Source organism: Microcaecilia unicolor, chromosome 3, assembly GCF_901765095.1.
Source record: "Microcaecilia unicolor chromosome 3, aMicUni1.1, whole genome shotgun sequence".
Classification (NCBI taxonomy): Eukaryota; Metazoa; Chordata; class Amphibia; order Gymnophiona; family Siphonopidae; genus Microcaecilia; species Microcaecilia unicolor.
In genome coordinates, this window is record NC_044033.1 from 169,322,550 (window position 1) to 169,340,895 (window position 18,346).

General features: G+C 45.2%; 1 protein-coding gene across 2 annotated transcripts in view; it reads left to right on the forward strand.

The window, feature by feature from the left end:
- STX11 (syntaxin 11) overlaps nucleotides 1-18,346 on the forward strand; it is a 49,044-nt gene that overhangs the window by 26,032 nt on the left and 4,666 nt on the right. For both annotated transcript variants that reach the window (XM_030196566.1, XM_030196567.1), the window contains exon 2: nucleotides 4,217-4,308. The gene's annotated coding sequence lies outside the window, so the exon portion shown is untranslated. The remainder of the gene's footprint in view (nucleotides 1-4,216; nucleotides 4,309-18,346) is intronic.

Genomic DNA, 18,346 nt, shown 5'->3' on the forward strand with positions numbered 1-18,346 from the left:
TTGTCTAATAACCTGTAAAAAAAAAAAAAAAACCTCTCTCTCTCTCAGCTCTTCTGTTTTTGCATGGCAAAGCGTAACCTTAGAGCTTGTAGCAAAGTGAGGCCTATCCCTTATTAGGCAATTGATTATGATACATTTTTCCTCGTTGGAGCATCCTGTGATCATGTTCTTTGCATTCAGGACTGCTAGGTAGGTTCCCCTTTTTGTAATGGTTGTTATTCTTATAATCTTGTTTTCTTATGGTTTAGACCTGATATTGTGGGTGGTATAAGCACCAAATCAATGTTTTAAGCTTCTGTAGGCCAAGAGGCCTGAGGCAGGCATGTAGACGAGCTATCTTGACATTTCCTTTGTTTCTTTTATTATTTTGGGGGTCCTTTTACTAAGGTTCGCTGAAAAATGGCCTGCGCTGTTGTAGGCACATGTATTGGACGTGCGCCGGTCCCTTTTTCAGCGTGCCTGGAAAAAAGGCCTTTGGGGGGGCCTCAGACCTTACCGCCACCCATTGACTTAGTGGTAAGGTCTCGCACATTAACCAGGCGGTAATTGTCAGTGCGCATACATTACCAATTACTGCCTGGTTAGCACTACGCAGTAGAAAATAAAAATATGTATATATTTTCAGCCATGTGTATTGGACGTGCATAAAAATTGGAATTACCGCCCAGGGCACGCAGTAGCCAGGTGGTAGTTCCAAATTGATGAGCATAGGCACATCAAGGGGCCCTTTTACTAAGGCACGTAGACACCTACGTGCATCAATTTTGGAACTACCACCTCTCAAGCAGGTGTAGATGTTCACACTAGAGAGTTGCATGGGGACAGAAATCTTACCCGTGCCCATCCATCCCCGCAAAAATGTAACCCGTCCCCACAAGAATTTAACCCAGCCCCACCCATCACTGTAAGAATTTAATGGTACATAAAAGAAAATTCCAGTCAGCTCCCTCAATCTCTCTGGATTTGAGCCACAGCACTGTAGGCAAGGAAGGAATGGAAGCTGAAACTTGGAACACTCTGGTGTGCACATGTAAGATTTGTCTCTGATTTACTGGCACTGTGTGCTGAGAGGTCACCACATGCATGCGCCAGTAGGTCAGGTGACATCTGATGCTCATGCCTGTGTCAGAACTGAGGTCTGCTCATCAGCCCGGGAGCAAAGAGGATTAATTGTAACATAGTAAGTGACAGCAAATAAAGACCTGAATGGTCCATCCAGCCTGCCCAATAGTCACACTCATTATTAATTCATGATTAAATCAACGAGTGTGATATTATGTACTTGATTATGGCCTTTTTCGCGTTTCTGGAACATAGACCATAGAAGTTTATTTGGCCCTAAACTTATGTTCCAACTGCTGGAGTTCTTGTTGAAGCTCACTCCAGTCTATGCATCTTCTCATTTGTGGGACACAGATCGTAAAAATCTGTCCAGAACTGTCCTTATGTTCCAGCCACTGAAGTTGCTTTCTAAGCCCTTTCCAGCCCATCCTAAACCAGACTTCCATATATTAGACACAGACCATACAAGTCTGCCCGGTATTGGCCCTAGTTAATCACAACTAGAGTTGCTATCCAAGCATTACTTCACACATCCACGCACATGCAGCCATTTAAGGTTAGGTTTTTTTACAGTGCATATTTTCTAGCAGAAAAGGTGCCGGTACTCAAATGCCAGGCCACCCTTCAGGGGTGGGTGATCACTGAGGGACCCATCCTACAATAGCCAGGCCCCCTGCAACCAGTCACAGAATCTATGACAAGGCAGAATTGGTGTGTAGAGCTTGAGCAATTTCATTAAAACTTGGGGACCATGGGTCAATTTTAGCAGACAGTGGAAAAGGTGCCGGTACTCAGTACCCCCTCAAAAAAAGCCCTGGTTTTTTTTTTATAACTTCCATTTTCTAATTAGAGATCCTCTGTGTGTTCATCCCACTCCATTTTGAATTCCATCATCATTTGTGTCTCTACCACCTCCTTAATGGAAAATTTTCCACATTTGTGCTGTTAAAGCGAGGAGGAGGAGGAGACAGCACTCAAAGAACTTGGTACACGGTAGATGAGAGGCTGGTGCAGGTGTAGCTTACACTTCCACGAGAACCCCGCAGAACTGCTTCCATCCCCGCGGGATCCCCACAGAACTGCTTCCGTCCCCGCGGGAACCCCACAGAACCTGCAATGTAGATATGATTTGTGCTACTTATAAAGACAAACCTCAAGGTTTAATTGAAGAGAGTGTCAACCCAAAAGCAAATGTTGAGAACTTAGAGAACATGCAGCTGAGACCATTTGAGTACTGAATTCTCCTAAAACTGCTATGATTTCTGCTAGAGAAATTTTTAGGAAAGGCAACAATGTTCTCCTTTAATTGCAAAAATGCACTACAAACTGCCGAAGAAAATTAGACAAAATGTGAATTAGGCATCATTTTTGGCGCCTTAGATGTTTCTCAGCTGTTATAAACAGCTTCTCTTGAAGGTGATAATGATCCTGACCTTTATGAGTATGGATATGTGTCCTGCATTTAATATGCAGTCTTTTCTGGTACAACCAAAGTGGTTTTCACTTGGAGAGTTGGGCTACTCAATATGGTCTTCAACTTAATACTGACATAACTAAAATCTTATGGCTAGGGCCTCTATTCATACAGTTGGATTGTCATAATCTTTTGGTTGAGTCTAAAGAATTTGTATTCGAATCTTCTTTGAGGATGTTGGAAGTCATAGTTGACTCTCATTTGATGAAGATTCTCTTTTTAGTAAGCAGTTTAATTTGTGGTATTTGCCAAAATGCATTGGCGTCAAACTGTTAGAAAATATTTCTTGCAAGATCATTTTCACAGTTAGATTACTGCAACCTGTTATATTTAGTTTGTACATTTATTTTTGAAAGAAGCACTCCATTATTAATTGAACTTCACTGGCTTCCATTTTAAAATGTGTGTTCTGGTTTGTAGAATTTTTCAAGGTCAGGTACCAGCATATTTAATTCCATTGATTGTGGTTTCGTCCGCTGAGAAGTTTTTTATGCTCAAAAGATAAGCTAATTCTTCGATATCCCTCAATGAAACAAGTTCTATTGCAGTGATTTCATTCTGCTACTTTTGCATATCAGGCTGCAAGTTGCTGGAATGAGCTTCCTCTGAAAAATGTTCTTTAAAGTTTAGGAAATTATTTTGAAAGCATTTCTTCTTCAAAGATTTTATTGTAAGTTTATTTAGAAGGCTGGCGGATAATTACATGGTTTTTAATTCCTTAGAAATTGCCTATTTATCTTATTTCAATCCTCACCTGGTACTTGCTTTGGAAAACAATTCTAATATCTACATATAGCAAGTAATCCTCTCTCAAGCACATTATTGCTGTGTTGTTTATATAGAGGAAAAAAGACTTCAGATGCTTGGCATTCTCCTCAAAATTCACCTGAGTGAATGCCTCGCTGCACAGAGTTTACTACTTGAAAGTCACTTTCTTGAATGTGAACTTCTGGCGAGCTTCTTCATGAGTCAAAAACTTCTGCATAAGTTGCTTTGCTAAATTTTTCATATCTCCCATCAGCCGTCTTTTCTCCAAGCTGAAGAGCCCTAGCTGCTTTAGCCTTTCCTCATAGGGAAGTCGTCCCATCCCCTTTATCATTTTTGTCGCCCTTCTCTGCACCTTTTCTAATTCCACTATATCTTTTTTGAGATGCGGCGACCAGAATTGAACACAATATTTGAGGTGCGGTCGCACCATGGAGCGATACAAAGGCATTATAACATCCTCATTTTTGTTTTCCATTCCTTTCCTAATAATACCTAACATTCTATTTGCTTTCTTAGCCGCCGCAGCACACTGAGCAGAAGGTTTCAACGTATCATCAACGACGACACCTAGATCCCTTTTTTGGTCGGTGACTCCTAACGTGGAACCTTGCATGACGTAGCTATAATTCAGGTTCCTCTTTCCCACATGCATCACTTTGATCAATATTATAACAAGATAGAACTGTACAATACATTAACTTATTGAATACTCAGAAAGGACTGAAACAGAGTGGGAGAAATTAAATAGAAAAAGGGAGGACAGAAGAGTGGAAGAAAACCCAGAAGCCAAGGGATTCTATTTTTTCTACTTTGCTTGTCTTGTGTTTCCAGCTATCTGAGTTGGTCTATTTTTACTTTTCTATGTGCTTTTGAAGAAACAGTTCAGTAAAAATCGCTTTTGTTTTTAAACAGTTATTCAGACACACACACCTGCCTCTTTGAAGATGAATGTGCTGCCTGCTGAGTAACAGCTGGACCTGACTGAGGGACAGCATCCCCACAAGGTAGGACCTTTTAAAGCTCATTCCTCCTTCCCCCCACCACAAAGCCTTAAAAGTCTGGAGAATGGCATGCAAGCCCTGCCTTCTTAAAATATGAACTACACTGGCGCTAGAGGCTGTTAACGCCATACAAGCACCGGAGTTTGCTGCCAACCCATGATCAGAGCCCTCGAGCGCCTGAAACAACGCACTCGAGGGCTCTTAGCGCAAGTAGCATGCAAATGCATGCTAAACAGGGCTTCGAGCGCAATTAGCTTGCAAATGCATGCTAATCAGCGCTTAACGCATTCATCCCCAATGATCAGCGGCCAGCGCGCCAAAGATTGGGTCGCTGGCCGCGGCAAAATCAACGCCAGCTCTGAGCTGGCGTTAGACTTTGCGGATCATTGGGGAGGAATGGTGAGCCCTGTCCAGCATGCAGTTGCATGCTGGCAGGCCCCCGTTCCCCCCCAAAGCAAACGCAAACAGGGGACTGGAGGTCCGGTGGACCTCCGGTCCCCCCGACGATCCGACCCCTTCCATGCTCAGGGAGGGCTGGAGATCCGGTGGGTCTCCAGCCCCCCCCCCCCGAACCCCCATAAATCCTGGTGGCCGCCTCCGGCCAAACGCTATCCCACCCCCCCTCCCACTCAGGGGGGGGGGGCTGGAGGTTCGATGGGTCTCCAGCCCCCCAAACCCCAAGAAATTGTTGTGGCCGCCACCCTGTTATCCATCCACGGAGGGGGGTGGGGGCTGGAGGTCCGGTGGACCTCCAGCCCACCCCAACTCTTCCCCTCCCCCAGCGTTCAGAATCCCTGGTGGTCCGTGGTCACCCACCCATCCTCCCTTCCGGCCCCCCCGGCTGGCCCCCTACCTTTTGTTGGAGGAGGGACGCAGCCTGCCTGCCTCCCTCCTCTTCCTGTTGACGCCACTGCAAAATGGCGGCACCCAGCCCTGCCCATTGCATCGGCGTCGACAGGAAGAGGAGGGAGGCAGGCAGGCTGCGTCCCTCCTCCAACAAAAGGTAGGGGGGCCAGCCGGGGGGGCCGGAAGGGAGGATGGGTGGGTGACCACGGACCACCAGGGATTCTGAACACTGGGGGAGGGGAGGAGTTGGGGTGGGCTTCCAGCCCCACCCCCCTCCGTGGATGGATAACGGTGGCGGCCACAACAATTTCTTGGGGTTTGGGGGGCTGGAGACCCACCGAACCTCCAGCCCCCCCCCCCCCCCCGTCGCTGAGTGGGAGGGAGGGTGGGATAGCGTTTGGCCGGAGGCGGCCACCAGGATTTATGGGGGTTCGGGGGGGGGGGGCTGGAGACCCACCGGATCTCCAACCCTCCCTGGGCATGGAGGGGGGCGGATCGTTGGGGGGCCTACAGCCCCCCCCCCCCCCCCCCCCCCCCCGTCGCTGGATGGGAGGGTGGGAGAGGGTTTGGCCAGCGGCGGCGGCCTCAACGTTTTCTGGGGGTTTGAGGGGGGGCTAGAGACAACTGTTTGACAGGTTTGGGCTTTTGACAGCCCAGACCTGTCAAACAAGTGCGGGAGGATTGTGCTGAGCGCATGCTCAGGCGCAATTCTCCCGCACTTCAATACGATAATCAAAGATAATAGCGCTGCTTAGATTTGCATGCATTATCTTTGATCATCGATGCAGAAAAGCCCTGCGCTGTCCCGGCACTATTTTTAGGGCGCTGTTTGGAACAGCGCAGGGCTTTTGATCATGAGGGCCTGATTATCTAAAGAGGTCATTTTAGAACAGCTGGATAGTAATTACATGTGTTAACAGCATATGATGTAAATATGTAGATGCTGGAAGAGACACAGATTTTAGGGGGGCATGTTCTGGTGGGTTGGTTGGTACAAAAACCTATACAGTATTTCCCAATGGCAATGCATACTTATCCTAAAAATTAAAAGAAATGCCCTTTCTGCATTCACAGCTGCTCCAAGGCATTGTATGTCAGGTATCTGCTTGTTTGGACCTGGGATCTCCAACAGTGATTGAGGGAGCAATTTTACTTACTTCTGTGGTGTCTTAGTACCACCTGAAAAATTCAAAACAGAATTATTTCACTTGTCTCTCTGCTTTTTGTATATGCAGTTTTGTGACATCCAGCACTTTTACATGTGTAAGTGCCAGCAAACAGAAATGTATCTTGCTAGATCAGCAAAAGGAAAAAACCACCGCAAAGGTGGAGGTACGCTAAGATCCTACGCAAAGAAGTGCACAAAGCAAAGAGTAGGAAAGGTAGGCTCTTCCAAAAACCGGTGAAGACGTATGTAGAAACTCAAATCTTTATTCCAAGGTAAACACTGACATACTTGACTCTGACTCTTGCTAGATCAGCACCTACATGTATAAAGCCCCTAGTGATCCTGCTCTATTTTTTTTTTTTTTTTGAAATTGATGCTCTACGTTCAGCAGAGCATTTTGTAAAATAATCATTGAATTGTGAACATCCTGACTTGGACATCCCAATTCATACCTAGATGTGTTCTGCCCCCACTACTGTGTGTGCATGCATATTTAAATTTAGTTTGTATTGTATTGACAGTGTATAACTAATGTAAGGTATTTCCTGCTTGGTTATACTCATAGGTTAAATGTATGTGACTCCTTCTCTTTCATCTCCTTGAGACCTGCTTTGCTCATGTCTCAGCCAGGTGTAACCTTTTACCCTATTGGTCAATTCTAGAGCCCCTGGCAGAGAGATGGGCAGTCGAGGGCTGCAACCCAGTTAGGTTTTCAGGATTTCCACAATGAATATGCATGGGATCTATTTGCATATAATGGAGGCTATGCATGCAAATGCTAAGCTAAAGAGGCCAGCTCTGATCCTTGAAAAGAGCAGTATTCTGTTTCAAAACCCACCTTTTCACCACTGCTTTTGGCTGCTAGCCACTACTCAATTGCCCTCCCCTTGTTCCTTCTCACCCAGTACTTCCCTCGCCCTTAATTGTTTTGTCTGTCTGTATTTTTAGATTGTAAGCTCTATTGAGCAGGGACTGTCTCTCTGTATCAGGTGTTCAGCGCTGCGTGCATCTGGTAGTGCTATACAAATGCTAATAATAATATTATTATTATTTAAGGCTGCATTTTGATTAAAACTGTTAATCATATAATGCATCACGATTAAAATTTTTAATCATGATTAACCTTACTATTAAAGGACCAATATCAGAAGCACAGAAAACTCCAAATGTTATCTTAACCATAAGAACAGCTAAGGAACGCATTCAGCCTATAGACAGTAAACATAAACGGTCTTGCATCTTCAGCTGACCACAGCAAGCACACAAGTTTATCAATCTTGTCTAGTGAAAGGGCTGCTGTGTCTAGCATGTCTGCTGACTCCCTGTTCTCTTCCTATGTCCAGCTGTCTCAATCTCCTTACTCTCCGGCATCCAACATATTTTCCCATGTCTACCATCTCCCTCCAGGGTTGGCGCTAGAGTTTCCGGGACTTCCTGTAACCTATAAATTGGTGCCCTGCTCTCCTTTCCTTTTTCCCTCTGCCAACGCAGCACCTCCCTTTTTTCTCTTCCCTTCCTTCATTCCTCTCCCCTTCCTCCCTCCACCTATTTAGCATTCCCATCAAAACACCAATATGTGCAGGAGGGGCCAGCCCATGTGCTCAAGGCCCACAAAGGCCCTGCCGGTCCTGCCCCGTCTGATACATATTTCCTATTGTTACAGGGCAGGACCAGTAGGGTCTTCATGGAATTTGAGCACATGAGCTGGCCCTCCTGCACATATTGGTGCTTTGATTGCCCCAGCGACCCTCAGGAAGGAATTTTGGAGTACTGTTGGGAGGGAGGCATGATGGAAGGGGGAAAGAGATGCAAGACTGCATGGGGAGAGGGGGAATGAAAGATGCTGGACCTGGGGTGGGGGGGGGGGGGGTGAGAAATCCCAGACCCATAGGAGAGAATAAAAGGAAGGAAAAGAGCAGGGCCAGAGTATCAATTTACACAGGCTTGGCAGCGATACAGGACCTATTTACTGGGTCCTGCCCACTAAGCCTGTTTCCTTTCTGCCTCTAGGTCTTGCTTTGTTGATCTGCCACGGTGGTGGCAGCAGCCACAAACATTCCTCTTTCATTCCGTAGCCAGCTATTATTTGATGTGCTTGGTTTATTTGTTTTATTTTATTTATTTTCAATACTTAATACTCCGCTTAAAAACTAAGGGGTCCTTTTACAAAGGCACGCTGAGAAATGGCTTGTGATAGTGTAGGCGCAGGTTTTGGGGAGCAAGTAGTAAACCGTGGCAGGCACTAAATGCTTCTCCGAGCCATTTTCTGATTACGGTAGCAGCTAACGAAAACGGAATGCAGATGAGCAAATTAGTACCCCAATGTGTATAAATCGTATTGTAATGAGATGCATTACCGTTTTCCGATTGCCTAACGTTGGGGCTACGCAGCCTCTAAAAACTTCTATAAATGTAACAAACAAAAATTGGGGAAAAAAAAGTCCAAGTGCTCGTCAGGGCCGTCCTTCTAAAGCGCCTAATATGGACATCCTTCACTGAAACATTAAAAAAAAAAAAAAGGACAGCCCTGACGAGCAGTTGGACGTTTTTCCCCAGATTTGTTTGTGATGGGTGTTCTTCTGCGAGGACGTCCAAATAAAAAAACAATTTGGACGTCCCTTTCGATTATGCCCCCTCTAGGTCTCTCTCAGCCAATCACAGCGCGTTTAGCTGTCACCAGTGTCAGCTAAACGCGCTGTGATTGGCAGAGAGAGACCTGGAGGGGGGCATAATTGAAAGGGACGTCCAAATTTTTTTTTGGACGTCCTCGCACGTCCCGATGCTGGCGGTGGTAATTTGGTGCAACTCTCACCCCCAGAGCCGTGTGTTCACAGGAAGGAGGGTCTGCACAGTCAGCCGCAATCCACCCCTTCTTCCGAGAGTGGGGCGGCAGAGATCACCGGCTGTACCGGCGGCTGCAGCTTACACTCCGGCCCGCGGCTCTGACAAGTGCTCGTCAGGGACGTCCTTTTTGGACGTGTTTGGCATGCGCAGAGCAGCCAGCATAACGCTTGGCTGCTCTGCGCAAGCTCAACTGGCCGACTGGTTTCCGAGGGAGTAGAGAATGCAAGTGAGCTACAACGAGCAGCTCATTTGCATTCCATTTCCTTGATGCATGGCTGTTCCCTACCGATTCGCTATGGAATCGGTAGGAGAACGGCTCTTCTGAGGACTTTAGTGCATCTAGCCCTGAAGCAGGCAGGGGCAAAGGGGAATCTGGATTTGTATACTAACAAGAGAATTTTGAATGTAATGTGTGATGAAACAGGGAGCCAGTGTTCTCTACGGAGGATTGGGGTTACATGATCAAATCGATATGCATTGTGAAGTAGTTTTACTGCAGAAGGGCAGAGGAATCAGGGATTTTGTTTCTTGTAATCCCTTACTGTCTGTCTTAGTGATTTTTGCCTGTTTTTAAGTTTCCTTTATTTTTTTTTTCAGGCTCATTAGGCCTTCTTAGGCCTGAGCATCAGATAGGAACTCTGCCTTACTTTTTTGGTGATTTTTCTCCCTTTTTTCATCACCATAGAGTTGTTTGATTTGGCCACTGCTGTTTTCTCTTCCATGTCATCGAATGTTCCCAGTGGCTTTAAGAGCTGTGCTTTTGCAATCGGACCATCTCTGGAGCAGACACCCATTTCTGGTGTATCCAGTGTTTGGGGCCAAACCATAGCTCTTCTGTCTTTTGATTGTGTATGCAAAAAAAACCCCCACAGAAGTCCAGAGAGGCCCAGAAGAGAAAATTTTTGGAGCCAGGTTCAAATCATAGACATCGCCATTGGTATCGACACCAGCGCTTTCACCGGTATCGGGTACATCAGTCCCAATGGCTACTAGACCTCTGTCCAACACTAGGAGTGGATGTGCATTGGGCAAAGTCCAAGAAACACAAGCATTGATCCCCCTTGACACATGGTGCCGGGAGCACTAGGGCACTGAGAGATTCAGTACCCAAGAAGCATCCGTGCTGGGAGGAGCGCTTCCTCTTTATTGAAGAGATGCCTTCACACAGGTCTCCCAGTAGCTGGGACCTAGTACCCGAGTCAACACTGATAGTTCAGCAGGCTGTTTCAGAACCGACACCCCAGCCATTCCCGATGTCAACCCTTGATGATGAGTGGATCCGAGCCATACTCGAAGAGCACTTTGTAGGGCTTTTACAGCAGAGTGTGCATTGTCATCAGAGGTGCTTGTGCCAGCCATGCCTCTACCATCTGTCTTGCAGGGCCCTTAGCCTGCGGTGAGATCACCAACATTGGTGCCGTGTGTGATTTTGGCATCAGCAGCCACCCATGTGAGTACTCCCTCGATGTCGGTGGAGAAAGCTTCGCCCAATTCGAGAGTAGAGCCTCCATCTCATGGTTCCTCCTACTCCAGACAGGTACTGTCTCGGCGCTTCCATGAAGAGTTTTTTTTTCTAAGTTCGATATGAACCACACATGGGAGTCTGGTGATGACCCAAGGTACTTCTCGGAGGAGTCCTAGGGTATTCCATCAAACCCCTCCCCACCAGAGGAGAGGCAAAAGTCTCCACCAGAGTCTCTCCTTCCCTATGTTTTTGAAGGAGATGACGACTGCCATCCCAATTCAGTTGGAGACAGAGGATGAGCCCAGGGCTGAGGTGATCGAGGTCCTGGACAAGGACTCTCCATCTATAGAGGCTGTGACTGTCCCTCTTCACAAGATCTTATGTGATGTTCAGGTGAAGAATTGGGAGCCTCTTGTCTCTCCCTAACCTCTCCAAAAAGATTGATACCATGTGTCGGATTCAGAGTTCACCTGGATGTGATAAGCCACAGTTGCCTCATCATTCACTGGTGGTGGAATCTGCATTCAAACAGGCCAGAAGTTCGAGATTTTGCTTCAGCGCCCCCAGGCAAAGAAGCTTGAACCCTGGACTCATTTGGGCTTAAGATGTAACAGGTCTCAATGCTCATTTCCTGTATCCAGTTATACCAGCTCTACACGAGCCTTTACTTGCAGTCCCTAGTGTGCATTATAACTGATTTGTCAGATTCTCTCCCACCAGAGCAAGCAGTTGGACAAGCAGAAGAAGGCTTCTCGTAAATTCTTGACCAGGGGTGTGTACAGTACTTTTGATGTAGTGTCTAGGATCTCTGCTCAAAGTATAGTGATGCACAGACTGTCATGGCTGCGTGTCTCTGATTTTGGACTGGACGGTCCCAGCAGAGATTGGTGGACGCCACTTGCTGTGGAGATAACCTTTTTGGAGAAAAGGTGGAGGAGGTCGCAGACCTCATCAAGAAACACACTGATACCATCAACAGTCTCTCCCAGTGAGCACCTTCTGCACCCTCCTCATCTAGGATGTTCTTGGGCAAGTCAAAGAAAGGCACCTACTATTCTCAAAGGCATAGGTACACTTCTTCCCACCCCACTCAGCAAGCTCAGCCTCAGCGCGCTAATTCTCATCAACAGCATGCGCCTAAGCTCCAGCCAGCTCCCCAGTCAAAACAAGGGGTGAGTTTTTTTAACTGGCTCCAGCAGAGCATAGCTGCAGGTCAAAGTAACTCTACCAGATGACCTACCAGTAGAAGGAAGGCTGATTTTTTTTCCAAGAAAGGTGGCCCCTTTTAACCAGCGACCAATGGGTTCTTCAAATAATCCATGTTGGTTACGCCCTAGGTTGGCAAAGGAGACCACCAAATTGCCCCGCAAGAGCATCTTCAGCTCTCTTCACAAGGAGGTACTCGCAGAATCCTGCTGATGATTAAAGTTGGAGACAAATGGCCACCTTGGCTGATACCAGACCAAGAAAAATGTGGTTTATTCCCAGATGGGGTTTTTTTGTTTGTTTTTTTCTAGAATTAACCTCCATTTTCATTCTTCGATGCCTAATTGTGGACTTTTGAAACAGGGGCGAAACCAGAAGGCTAATTTCAGGAGGGCCCAGGGGTGGACTGTGGGGGGGGGGGGGGGGGAAGCATTTCCTGAGCTCTTCTCTTCCCCTACTTCTCCCCCCATACCTTTTACTGGCAGGGAAACCCAAGCCCTGCCAGCTGAAGAGATTCGCTGACCATGTCTCTGCCTCAGTAGTGAGGAAGCTGGTGGATGCTGGCACTTCCATTCATCCAGTGCTTCAGTTTAGGAGGAGGCATGAGCCCAAAGTTGGAGAGGAGCTGAGGTCCCCCAAGGCTCCCCTCCCCCATAGTTATGCCACTGCTTTGAAAATTAGTGCTGCTGTTTGACACGTTTCAGGATGAGTGAGCCCTTGGACCGCAGTGGAACAGTAGTGGGCAAGTGCCTGTAGAAGGGATTGCTCCAGTAGAGATGTCAAGGGAAGCAGGAAGCTGTACCCAGAATTGGAAGCTGAAATTGTGCTTGAAGCCAAAGCTGTGCTTGAACTGGAAGTCGGAGTTGTGCAGGAGCTGAGCTGGAACCAGGACTGGAAGCGGAGGATGAACTGGAACCAGGATTGGAAGCAGGAGCTGTGCTGGAGCTGGAATTGGGACTGGAAGCAGGAGCTGTGCTGGAAGCTGAGGCTGTGCTAGAGCTGGAACCAGGGCTGGAAGCAGACACTGTGCAGGACACTGGAACCAGGATGACCTGTTGCAAAGCAAAGAGACAGAGATCAGCAACTGCAGAAGAAGGCCTTGGGTGGTGATGTTGGCAAGGAGCGGGTCCAAGCAGCGTCAACTCGAATCCAATCTCCCCCAAACAAGCGCACACAGCTGTCGGCAGGCTGGAGGAGGGAGCAGCGCGTAAGGCAGCGAGGCACATCATACAGGGGAGCAACCGTGACACCACTGTTGCTTATTGTTTCATGATTGCATTTTTTGTGGTACATTTTCTTATGTACTGCTTTCATGTTTCTTATCAAGTGTTATGCTTGGGTACTGTAATTTGAAACTGCATTAAAAAAATCCCATTATGTTTCTATGGGAGAAGCAGTTCCAACATACACTGATTGCTGTGACATAATGGTTAAGGATTTCCACCTTTTAGACTGTCTTCTCCTCTCCTGATCAAAGAAAAGTACACACACAGGCGCGTGCTTACACACACACACATTTAAATGCTGAGGGATTGGTAAAATTTCCATGAGCCATGCTCTACATGCTTTCTCCAAGTTTTTTTTTTTCATCACATGCTATCAAGTTAGTCTAGATTATAAAACTTTAATCAGTGTTTGGGTTCCTTCAAAATGTATGTGCTAATTTGGGAAACCAGGCTTCCCCTGTTGAAGGCTTCTGGATAACAGTAATACAGACACATACTTTTCTGTCCAAAGCAATTGAGAAAATTGTAGCAGTACAATTACTTGATTTTCTTGATAACACCAATGCACTGCATCCCAGACAGACTGCCTATTGTAGCTATCATTCTACTAACAGCTTAAAATTAATATTGAATGACGGTCATGATTCTCTCCTCTGGATGTCTCTGCAGCCTTTGACCTTGTAAATCACTCACTTCTTCTTCAACAGCTGGCAGATCTCAGTATTCATGGCACAGCACTATCTTGGTTTCAGTCCTATCTCGCTAATCTATCATTTCTGGTTCATTGCTCTTCTGGTGTTCCTACAGTTAAACCACTTATTTCTTGTGCTCCCTAAGACTCAATTCTTGTCTCCTTTCTTTTTAATGTTCTCCTCTTGCCACTTGCTCTCTTGGTACAATCTCTAGGCTTCATTTTTTTTATTTATGGTGACAATATTCAGCTTTTTGTCCCACTTCACAAGACGAGCTTGCATGGCTCTTCACCTGACATTATGATCACAGTCTCTCTGCATCTCACTAAAATTGCCAGTTGGCTTAGTATGCATCATATGAACCTGAATACCTCCAAATCTGAGGTCATTTTTTTTTAATGCAGTCCCCCACTCCGTCGTATCCCTCTCCGACTATTAATGGCATTAGCATCGCTTTCAAGGACTCTGTTAAAGTCCTTGGAGTTACCCTGGACCCAGCTTTATCCTTCCACGCTCAAATCTCTCTTAACGTAGTGAAGAAGTATTTTTCACTCTGCAGCAAATCCGTGCCATATGACCAATTCTTTGCTTTTGTCTGTGAGTATATCAAAAATTGATTACTGTAACTCCCTTTTTCATGGTCTATCATTTACCCAACTCGGACTTCAGTTAAATTCAGAATACTGCAAGAAACAATTTGACCGTATCACCCCCTTCCTAATCTCATATCCTCCCGCATTGCCTTCAAATCTCTAATCGTATATCAAGTCATGCACACTGGCTCACCCTCCTTTCTCTTTAGTCTTCTTAGTCCATATATTCCTTCTCGTACCCTTCGCTCCTCCAGTCAGCATCTCCTTACAGTGCCTTCATTTCGCCATACCTGGCTCAACACTATTCGTCATTCCTGCTTTAGCGTTGTTGCCTCGTCCCTTTGGAATTCACTCCCAGCCCCCCTAAGGGCTGAATTATCTTGCCATAAATTTAAAACTGCCCTTAAGATTCACCTCTTTGAACAAGCATTTCCATAACCTGATTTATTATTTATTCTTTCCATCGTTCCATACTCGTTTGTCACAGCATGCCTTTGTGTTTACCCTCACCCGCCTTCCCTTTTATATGTTTATCATGGCTCTGTAATGGAGTTTAATTCTTATTCCTTTTATGCATCCCTATTGTTTTTATCTTGTCTTCCTTGTTTGTCGTGTTTTGTATTTTATTATATATATTCCCTTTTTTTATTCTTGCATCCTCAATGAAAATCTTGGGGGTTCCAACTGATCAGTTTTTATCCTTAGAAAGTCAAGTCTCAAATGTAGTCTCTAGTTTCTTCCATATGCTTTGGAAACTAAAGAGATTACGATCATTGTTCACAAGACCAGTCTTCTGTACCTTAACCCAATCTCTTCTTCTAACAAAAATTGACTATTGTAATTCCATCTATGCTGGAATTAAATGCGACCTTCTTAAAAAATTACAAATTGTTCAAAACACGGCTGTCCATCTAATTTGTAAATCACTGCGCTTTGCTAAAGCTACCCAACTCCTTCATAATTTACACTGGTTGCCTATTACCTATAAAGAGCAGGATTTCGTTCAAGCTATGTGCATTGGTCCATCAAATTTTATTTGGTATGTCACCATCCTATATGATTGAACTCATTGATTTACCTCCACTCAATGCTTCCATGTCATCTCATTTTACATTTCCCCAGTTGCAGAAATGTATCTTATAAAACAATCCACAATGCTAACTTTTCTTATCAATGCACCAAAGTCTATAATTTTCTTCATAAACAAATTAGATTTAATAGTGATTATGGGTTATTTTGTAATATATTGAAAACTTACTTTTTTAGCGCAATCTTCAACAATGTTAGAACTCAGTGCTGAATGTTATTTAGTTCCTTATATTTGGAGTGGAGGAGTGGCCTAGTGGTTAGGGTGGTGGACTTTGGTCCTGAGGAACTGAGTTGGATTCCCACTTCAGGCACAGGCAGCTCCTTGTGACTCTGGGCAAGTCACTTAACCCTCCATTGCCCCATGTAAGCCGCATTGAGCCTGCCATGAGTGGGAAAGCGCAGGGTACAAATGTAACAAAAATAAAATAGATACTATTGGAGATTCTACATGGAATGTTGCTACTATTGGAGATTCTACATGGAATGTTGCTATTCCACTAGCAACATTCCATGTAGAAGGCTGCGCAGGCTTCTGTTTCTGTGAGTCTGACGTCCTGCACGTACGTGCAGGACGTCAGACTCACAGAAGCAGAAGCCTGCGCGGCCACATTGGTGATCTGCAAATAGTAGCAACAGTGGAGGAGTGGCCTAGTGGTTAGGGTGGTGGACTTTGGTCCCGGGGAACTGAGGAACTGAGTTCGATTCCCACTTCAGGCACAGGCAGCTCCTTGTGACTCTGGGCAAGTCACTTAACCCTCCATTGCCCCATGTAAGTCGCATTGAGCCTGCCATGAGTGGGAAAGCGCAGGGTACAAATGTAACAAAAATAAAATAGATACTATTGGAGATTCTACATGGAATGTTGCTACTATTGGAGATTCTACATGGAATGTTGCTATTCCACTAGCAACATTCCATGTAGAAGGCTACGCAGGCTTCTGTTTCTGTGAGTCTGACGTCCTGCACGTACGTGCAGGACGTCAGACTCGCAGAAGCCTGCGCGGCCACATTGGTGATCTGCAAATAGTAGCAACAGTGGAGGAGTGGCCTAGTGGTTAGGGTGGTGGACTTTGGTCCCGGGGAACTGAGGAACTGAGTTGGATTCCCACTTCAGGCACAGGCAGCTCCTTGTGACTCTGGGCAAGTCACTTAACCCTCCATTGCCCCATGTAAGCCGCATTGAGCCTGCCATGAGTGGGAAAGCGCGGGGTACAAAGGTAACAAAAAAAAATATTTCACTTCTTCCTGACACCCCACTGAATTTGCCCCATCACTTCTTATATAATATTTTTGTGATATATTGTTTAAATGTAGCTATGTTTTATTTCTTTTCTTTTCTTTTATGTTTATATTGTAGGCCACATTGAACCTGAGTTCCACTTGGGCTAATGTGGGATAGAAATGCTATAAATAAATAAATAAATATTTTGTTAACTGCTTAGACATATATATGATTTGTGATATATCAAAATATTTAACTGAAAATTGGAATTACTTTGACTACTACCTGGAGAGAGCTTGACATAATGAGGTCCTGTAAAAAAAATAAATCTTTTATGCAGTATATGCATGTTACATGTAGGTCTATATTTTTATTCTTAAAAATGGGCTTTAGCATATATTTTTGTCCTGATTCCTTCCTGGAAGGGTTGGAATTTGCCAATGACACAACATAGACCCTGTCCTTGTGGTATAGAGCAGAGGCTTAGTAGCTGGATTGCTACAGAGAAACATAGTGGGGTTGCAGGTCATGAAGCATTTTATTGATCCAATATAGAAGAACTGGCCAAAGATGGTGGTGTGCTGAGTTTATGGGACTGCATGCACTCCTCTTTCAGATGTGAGTTATGGTGTGGAGACAAGGTTCTGGTGTGGATTAGGAATTGGTTATTAGACAGAAAACAGAGGGTAGGGTTAGATGGTCATTTCTCTCAATGGAGGAGGGTGAACAGTGGAGTGCTGCAGGGATCTGTACTGGGACCAGTGCTATTTAACATATTTATAAATGATATGGAAATCGGAATGACGAATAAAGTGATCAAATTTGCAGGAAGACCTTAGAAAATTGGAAGACTGGGCATCCAAATGGCAGATGTAATTTAATGTGGACAAATGCAAGGTGATGCACATCGGAAAGAATAATCCGAATCATAGTTACCTGATGCTAGGGTCCATCTCGGGTGTCATTGTAGATAATATGCTGAAATCTGCTCAGTGTGTGGCGGCGGCCAAAAATGCAAACAGGATGCTAGGAATTATTAGGAAAGGGATGGTGAATAAGACCGAAAATACTATAATGCCTTTGTATCGCTCCATTGTGCGTCCGCACATTGAGTATTGCGTTCAGTTCTGGTCGCCGTATCTCAAAAATGATATAGCAGAATTAGAAAAGGTTCAAAGAAGAGCAACCAAAATGATAAAGGCGATGGATCTCCTTTCATATGAGGAAAGGATAAAGAGGTTAGGGCTCTGCAGCTTGGAAACGATACAGATGAGGGGAGATATGATTGAGGTCTACAAAATCCTGAGTGGTTTAGAACAAGTAGAAGGAAATCAATTTTTTACTTGTTCCAAAGTACAAAGACTGGGGGACACTCGAGGAAGTTATATGGAAATACTTTTTAAACAAATAGGAGGAAATATATTTTCACTGAACAAATAGTTAAGCTCTGGAACTCTTTGTCGGAGAATGTGGTAACAGCAGTTAGTGTATCTGGGTTTAAAAACGGTTTGGACAAATTCCTGGAGGAAAAGTCCATAGTCTGCTATTGAGACAGACATTGGAAGCAACTACTTGGCCTGGGATTTGTAGTATGGAGTGTTGCCACGATTTGAGTTTATGCCAGGTACTTGTGACCTGACTTGGCCACTGTTTGGAAAACAGAATACTGGGCTAGATGGTCCCTTGATCT